Genomic DNA, 9,355 nt, shown 5'->3' with positions numbered 1-9,355 from the left:
GTACAAACTCAAGCTGCCTTCGAGTTCTCGCATTCACCCAGTTTTTCATGTATCTCAACTAAAGAAAACCATTAGCAACCAGAATTTTGCAGCACAAAATCCACCTTTGTGCAACCAGGAGGGCCAAATGCTTGCAGAGCCAATAGCCATTCTTGATCGAAAAATGGTGAAAAAGGGGAATAAAGCTTCAACTCAAGTATTGGTCCAGTGGACAAGTTTATCACCAGAAGAGGCAACATGGGAAGAATACTCCTTAAAATCTCAATTTCCGAATATTGATGAACCTTGAATCACTCAAGTTTCTTGCTGAACGAGAGTGGAATGTGACGATTTGAGATCATCACTCTTAAGAAGAAGACTTATGAGTATTTGTTAATAACGGACCTTTTGTAAATAAAAATGTTGGGTTCTTTAAACCCATAAGTTTAATTATTTTCATTTTAGCCCTTAGGAGGGAAGCTTAGGAAAAGTTCTAGAAGCGGGACACGTGTTGTCTCCTCAATTAGGTTGTTATTTTAACAACAGTTGTCACTGTCCATCTTAAAAAGGACATTCTCTGCTCAGTTGTAGGTGTCAATTGAATGAAATCACAAATTTTTTCCTTAAATTCTTTCTTCTTCTTTAGCAGTCGTTACAGAGAGATTCAAACCTAAAACCTCTTCACTAACTTGAGGCTTAAGAGATAATACCTAAAATATTGGGCATAGCCCTCTTATCAAAGATCGATTTATCCCTTAAACAGAGGCTGATTCATGATTTGAATAGAGAAGTATTCAAGATTCTAAGTTTATCAATTTTTACGTCAACCTCAAGTTCATATATAGTTATATTAGGATTTATGGTCAAATATTTATAGATATTTAATAATTTTTTAAATATATGTATATATTAAACTATTGAATTCATATGAACTCGTATAAATATTATACTCCAGCTTCGCCTTTGCCCTTGAATTTCAAACAGAGACTCCAATTCACTTAAATCCTAAAAGTGGTAGTCACTCACATATTTTCATATTAAATTATTTTTAAAAAGAAAATGTACACTTAAATAAACGACAACACAATCTCCATGTTTTGTAGCACAACTAATACATTGCAGCAAATTATTGGTTAGTATTAAATAAAATTAAAGTATTCATCAAAGGTAGCTTCTTTATGCATGATGTAGGGACCAGGATGAAAGTAGTCGTAAAATACTTTTCTAAGAAGATATAACTTTAATTGGTGTGCATAATAAACTATTAAGTTAAAGAATGACAATTAAAAGGTAAAACTCGTGAACTCATGGGTTGCGGAAAAGACAAGAAAAAAGCTTGAAGCTTTCATTAAGGGAGTGAAAAAGCAATCGGCCTTTTCTCTGTTTTAATTTATATGATACAATTTTATTTTCAAGAGTTAAATTTCTTCATTTCGACCGTAAATTTGCACATAAAATCTTTGAGATGTTTGAATAAAATTTATACTTTTAAAAATTATTGAAAAATACAACAAGTCATAATAATTAACAATTAAGAATAATTAAAAAGTATATATACAAATCTTGTCTCATTTGAGATTCATTTGGACATGACCCCACGATAATGTGGTGCTTATAATGATTTTCTGAGCCGAGGGTCTATTAGAAACAGTCTCTCTATCCTCACAGGTAGAGATAAGGTCTGCGTACATATTATCTTCCTCAGACCCCACAATATGGGATAATACTGAGTATGTTATTGTTGTTGCTGTTGATGTTGGACACCACCCCACAAATTATATGTGTGATATTTAAATCTTAGAAACCGATCTCTTTGCAACTCTTGTATGGCTTTAGTTGGTGTTATAATTTTAATTTCAGGAACTTGAAAACAACGGACAAGATATCTTAATCTTCCCATAACAAAATATTGAGTATTTGTTTTTTACTTTTGTCATTTCCCACATGCTTCATGTTTTTGTTTCCTGTAACTAGAAACTTAATTCCTAGTTAAAGAAAGTTCTGAAGTGCATTTTCCACTGTCTTTCTCTATTCATTTTTTCAAAAACTTTAATTAATTAGTGCGCTTCTATCTCTCATTATATATATTACGAACCCATCTCCAAAACACCTCAAACATCTTGAAATTTGTGCTTTTGGTTATATTAGTAATTAGCAAAACCCTAAATCTGAAGTTCTTTTATGTTCCGAATGGCGAAAAAAGTGGTTCATTCTAAGTTTTTGATTGAGGTAGCTCCTCCAATTCTCGTTTCACCTAAGAAGAAGACTTTTAATGGTCCTTGCTTAGAGACAATCACTGAGGAAGACGACTCTGAGGACGATGATGCAGAGGCGGAGTTAGCCTATCAGGTGCAAGTTCAGCTGAATCCAGCGCTTAAATGTTCTATTTGTTAGGACTGAAATAAGTCGGATGTCATGCGGAAGCTAGCAAAGCAAACCTTGAACGACGATAAATCAGACAACAAAAGAGAAATCTACCAAAAAAGACACAAACATTTAACGTGGTTCGGTCAATTGACCTACGTCCACAGCGGAGATGAGCAATCCACTATACAAAAAGATAGTACAAAATATCGAGAGAACAACCTCACGAAGAGGCAAACTCAAACTCCATATGGCTACATTATGGATGCTATTGAATGAGAAGGACGGATCTTCAATATATAAAACTTCAAACCTTTTCCTACAATAAAAGGAACTAGCCAAATATAAGGATAATATTTTCCTTCTAGGAAAAGAAAAACCCAATTATGGTAAATATGTTGTCATTTCCTTCGAGAGATAGGAAAACCAATTATGGTAAGAAAATCTGGACAAACACCTAACGGTATTTGTATTTAAAAATTCGTTAAATAGGTATAAATATTTAATTACGAATCCAGTAACTAAGACGAACTATGAGTTCCGTGATAAATTCAGAATCCATAAAATTCAAATCGCGGCTCCACCTTTGTGACGATGAATAGTGATTTATGAATCTTTGATGAGCCTTGAATCGATAGAGAATGGAATTTTGTAATTACAAATGAATTTTAGTTCATTGGCGATATATGGATGTTTTTTGTTAATTCCGATGCCAAATTTGTTTACTATGTCGTATGTTGTGTCCTTCCCTTTTTTTTTTAAGAACACTTACTACAGAGTACAATTTCTTCCTTGTTTATTCTTTTGCTCTGTGTTTGTCAACTCTCTCGTCATTTGATCTGAACATAAAAGAAAGAGAACTTTTTTGCAGGATGAAATAGTCACGACTGGTCTAGGGTAGGGGAAGAAGAAAATACTCCATCAATTTCATGCGTCTTATTATTTTATTTTTTCAAAATTCATTTAAAAAAGAACGTCGCATTTTCATATCTTGTAAGTTTTAAATTCTAACATATCATCATGTTATCCTTGATGATATACCCTGATAAGAGATGATCATAAGATTCAGAAGATATTTTTGGAATGTATTGTTATATACATATTTAATTTAACAGCACAACATTCAAAAGTATTTTTTATATTTTTAAATTTTTGTGTCAAATCAAATTAAAGTACAGATAAAATGAAGTGCATTAAGTTATATGATCTCTCAATCTCATCCATTGTCTCATACGGATGGTGTTGATTAGTGGTTGATATCTTAAATTTTGGAACTAGAAATACAAAAGTAAATATTGAAAAATAACCCATAATAAAATGTACAATACTCCTAATTAAGAAATTATATTTCCCACACGCTTCATGCTTTCTGTTTCTTAATCAGAAACATCCAAGTTGTACTGCTCCGTCCAAATTAACAATCAATTTAGCACAAAAAAATCATTACGAAATACTTACTATAATTTTATTAATTATTTCTACCTATACCCTTAATACTAAAACTACATGCAGAGAGATATCATTAGAAGTACGAAGAAAAATCAAGGTACATACGAATTGGTCCGAACATGACTACCAACAGCAGTAGCTTCGCCACAGTCCAAAAAAAATTACAATCGGCTAAGTAATTCTCATCGATCATGTTAATTCAAGTTAATCTGACATAGGGCTGTCAAATTTGGCCCAAGCCCAAATGACCCACCCAACCCGCCCAAGGTTGTGTTGGTTATTGACCCGCCCATTTATTGAACTTAGCCCATCTTGACCCAACTCATCTCAACCCATTTAAAGTTGGGCTACTTTTTGGTCCAAATTGATCCATGAGTAAGTTCGTCAAAATATCTTAGAAATAATTTTATTTTTTGATTAATATTTTAAATATGACCATAACAAAAGCAAAAAAGCCTTATTTAGTAATTATACAATTTATTAGAAAATAATACATATTAATTAAAGTTTAATAAAACTTGGCAAATGGCGCCTGCTACAATTTTTTGGTGCATTTGGAATGAGAGAAATCGCAGATGTTTTGATGGGATTTCAACTCCTAATCACTCTCTTAAAGCAACTTGTCTAGTCAATTTATTTACTTGGTTAAACTAGGCCCCTGTAACTAGCTTTGAATCTTTTTGGGATTGTGTATGCTCATTAGTTATGTAAGTTTTTGTATATGAGCAGCCACACTTTTGTTGTATATTTTTTGCTATGCATCTTCTTGATGCCATTTAATGAAATTATCTTAGTTCATCAAAAAAAGAGTTGGGCGGGTTGGGTTATGACCCGAATTTTAACCCATCTTGACTCGACCCACCTTAGCCCAAGTAACTTTTGGGCGGGTTTCATTTGACCCGCCCAATTATTGACTCAACCCATTTTGACCCGCCCAAAATTGACCCAACCCGCCCATTTGACACCCCTAATCTGACACCACCATTATTAGAAAAATCTCGGGGCAATATTAGAATTTTATTCTTGTCACCAGATCCTTGACAACAAATCTCTTAAGGGAAAAAATTAACTTTTAGTTGTAAAAACAATAACAACAATAAACCCAGTGTAATTCCGTAAATAGGTCTGGGAAAGGTAGTGCGTACGCAAACCTTATCCATACCTTATAAAGATAGAGCGGATATTTCCGACAAATCGTCGGCTCAAAGAATAGTGAAATTAAAGCATCCAAACAACAAATAATAGTGAAGCTAGGTAAGTGATAATTCACAAGTCATTATAGGGAAGAGAAAAAACATCTGACAAAAGGATGGAAATGCGAGCTCAACTATTGAATCAAGGCCAAATCCTATATGGGCCTGGCCCAACAACAATTCAACTTCAAGATCAACTTCGTTCTGTCCAGCAAACAGGCTCGACTAGTCTAGGCTAGGGTAGATTTGTTAAGAAAATACTCCATTAATTTTATGTTATGAAATATTATTTTGTAGTGGATGTCTATAACTCCTAAAGAAGTTATTCCCACTACTCTTCTCCATTATGTAGATAACTCCCACTACTTCTCACCATTATAGTTGTAACTCCCATACCTCCATAACCTCCCCATGATCTTCCTCCATGATCTCAAATGTTAATGTCATGTTTATGGCATTCTTTTGTATGCCTCTATGTAATCCTATAAATAGAGGGTTTTGGCATCACATTGTATACACTTTAATATATAGAAGAAATAAGAATCTATCCTCTCTTGCTCCCTACATTCTTGTCTATTTTCTTGTTTTATATTATTACTTTGAGCTAAGTTTCGTAATACGTTATCGGCACGAAGCTTTAATCAACCTAGAAGATATGAATGGTCGACAACCTTGAACCAATTTGGTTGAACCAATGAAAATATGGGCATTATTACGTATGCCATATTAATGTTTAGTTTGCCTCTATTGTCCAGGGAGTATTATTTTGTGTATTTAGCTTATGTTAAAATTTAAGATTTGTAGTTGCTTTGTTTAGAAAAAACTAAGCTTTGATTTTAAGTTTTCATGCTCGATGGCTGTATATGTCCACTACCTTTGTTCCTAGTTCTAAAATTGATCTTGTACAATTATAACATCATGCTATCATTGATTTTCTATGATATTAAAAGATCTTTGTGAAACATTAAAAAACATTCTGGTCATGTTATGTATTAACGAGGATTTTTAAGATCGATGGCCTAATCTAATTAGATGCAACATTTTTATGCTGATAATTGACAAAGTGATATCATTATGTTTACTAGCCTATTTTGACATCATCTGTATTAAAACAGAATATGCTAGCAATAGTTATTACTTAAGATTATTTGTTTCTTTAAGTTAAGTATATTTAGTTATGTGTTTCAATTCTTGTGTGCATTTTATTTAATCACCATGCATTAGTTTGCAGTAATACATCACATAGTAATAACGCTACATGGTGACTCTCTTATTGACATGTTTATACATAGGATACTAGTACGCGAGTTTGTAGTCTATCATATTTTTATTGATAGTAGTTCTTATCATTTCTATTTTGCTTATTTTTATGATAGATTTTACTATGTGGCTACATAAAATTATATTCCATTCCTGATGTGAATCAAACCATTTGTGATAAACATTATATAAGGATAAGACGGTGGATTCAAGTCCCAACGCACCATGAGGGTAAGACATCGGGTTTTGAGTCCTGATGATCCATGATTGTAAAAGTTGGGTTCGAGTCCAAACTCATTATGGCCTAACATGTCTTTATATGGGTCAGGCATTGGGTTTGAGTTCCAATGCACCATATGGATGACGTAGTGATGACTAAAGAAAAATAATATATTTTTCATGGAAAAGCATGAATCTTGTCCCACTTGATTTGCACCATTCTTGAAGTGAATATGGTAGCAATGCATAATAAGTAAATGAAGACAAGTGGTTGACCAATGAACATGGCCATGCCATTGATCAAATAATAATAGTCATCATAATGGTAATTGTAAAAAATGAGAATAATAAGGGTTCTCGAAGTAATCCTTCAGTAGGTGAAGGAAATACTTACCATCAAATTGGTATGAAAAATTTATAAAGCACATCGTGATAATTATACTCCATTATTTGAAGAGAATGTGACTTGTGCATTGAGAATGCATATTCATTCCTGAAGGTGAATGTAACAATATGTGATAAAAGTAATGAATAAAGACGTGTAATGCATGATTGGATACACACCACAACTCACCTCTAGGGGAGGTTTGAGAGAAAGAGAGATAATGAATATTATTGTGTGATACATGAATATGTCATTGGTCGCATACATGTGGTACGCCAAAAATAATTTGACATGCTTTATAAAAAGTTATTAAAGGCAAAAGTAAAGCAAGAAATGATTTTGCTTATGATGATTTTGACCATGACAATTATTATAATATGATTTTCTCCGTGAAGGAGACATTCACCATATGGATGGTGTGACAAAAGATCTTGTAGTACAAAATCAATTACGAGCTCCGGAAGAGCTAATTTGTTACTACCCGGATGAAAAAAATTGTTCATGACATTGATATTGTAGTAAGTCTCAAAAGAAACTTTTTGAGTTTCAAATGTATTAGCCAAAGTGGTTGGCATATTGAGACTATAAATGAAATGAAGATTGATTATCTTGATATTACTATAACATACCGGGTAAATATGAAAGGTTACCCGATTTTTCTTCTATTTGTACTACAGATGTATAAGCATGATATGAAATCACATGCCATAGTAAATTAAATGTTTACTGAAATAAATATCAGTTGGCATGACCGGTTGGACATCCCAGTTTATTGATGCGAAAATTAATTGAGAATTCACATTGGCATATATTGAAGAAATAGAAGATTCTTCAAGAATTCTCTTGTGCTGCTTATTCTCATGATATACCAGTTAAGGTTGGGACTGAACCCCTTGATTTCTGGAACGAATGGAAGGTGATATATATATGGGCCCAGTCACATGCCATGTGGATCGTTTACTATTATATGATTTTAATAGATGCATTTATTGTATGGTCACATGTGCGTTTGTTATCAACTTGCACTTTGGTTTTTGCAAGGTTGTTTGCTCAAATTATTAGAGCACAGTTCCAGAATATATATTATGATAATTTATCTTGATAATGCTGGTTTAAATCCAAGTTGGTTTAGCAGAAATTGTATGCCTCCAATTATAGCTAAACCATTGGTTATGAGAAAAAAACTCCCAAATAAAAATTTGGTATGAGGTATATTATTTAATATACAACAGCACTTGTACGCATCTATCCAACAAATTATGATAAATTCTCCCCATCACAATTGGTTCAGGGTCAGGAACCAAATATTTTCATCTAGAAATATGGATGTACTATATGATTTAATTGTACCACCACAATGCACAAAGATTGGTCTCAATGAAGGTTGGGGATATGTGTTGGTGATCCCAACATTAGGGGGAGAAAATGAGCAGCTGAAAAAAAAGTAATACATGGAATGAATTATTATGAGTACATTAGATCCTCGTACAAGAAAATATGAACTTGAAGTTCAAGTGATAATTCATTTACAAAATATTTCCATGCGCATTTGCTGACCCAAACTAAATGTCATATTTCAGCTACTAATGCTCCAAATAGAATAAAGTCCATGATGGACATAGTCTATGGAACTCTTGAAGCGTAATAGACTAATAGGTTCCAAAGATAAAACTCCTTGAAGAAGGAGAGGAGCAAATGTTCAAGATGGTCATAATAAGGAGGCAAGTGCTTTATAAGAGCACCATGACATAACATTTTATAAGACCTCATGGGAAAGGCTCAGGTACCTGAAAATAAAGAGATCTCGATAAGTTATGTCTTTATTATGCGATGATGGACCGATGTAAAATGATCGTTGACGATGTTGTTAATATAATGTAGCGCTCAATATTATTAATATTGACGAGGATCTTAAGCTCAAGTCTGTCATGGAATTTGGACAGATAAATGATTGGCCAAATGAAAAATATGCAATGAAATTGACTTCACCTGAAAAATGTGAAGTTGGACGGATAGTCCCCACACCTGAAAGTGAAATGAAAAATCAAGTCGATAGACATAAAGACGACTTGTGGCACAAAATTTTCGTAAATATCCTGGTATTAGAAGACATGTTCTCCTGTGGGGGAGTCTGACAATACATTTGATATGCATATAATGAAAATCCTTGAATGATTTAAATTGTTCTGAAGCATATTAAGGTTCCCAAGAAATTTATTAAATAAATCTTCGGCAGATCCTTATGTAGATTAGAGCGATCATGGCGTACATGATTTATTTTTGTGTCTAGTGCAATTTGTGGACTACTAAATCGGTGCTTAGACCTGGCATATCATCATATGACCATGCAAACACATCTTTGTATTCACACAACAATTTAATTATCTCCTCTCTGAGCGGGGCTTCCAAATGGACACTTATTTTTGTTTCTCGAACATTTTCCTGATCCCCTAGATTGATTGCCCCTGTGTCATTCAAGTTAGGTTTGGGTTTTTGCTCAAATTGA

Source organism: Nicotiana attenuata, unplaced genomic scaffold (assembly GCF_001879085.1).
Source record: "Nicotiana attenuata strain UT unplaced genomic scaffold, NIATTr2, whole genome shotgun sequence".
NCBI classification, from domain to species: Eukaryota; Viridiplantae; Streptophyta; class Magnoliopsida; order Solanales; family Solanaceae; genus Nicotiana; species Nicotiana attenuata.
This window is presented reverse-complemented; position numbering follows the sequence as displayed.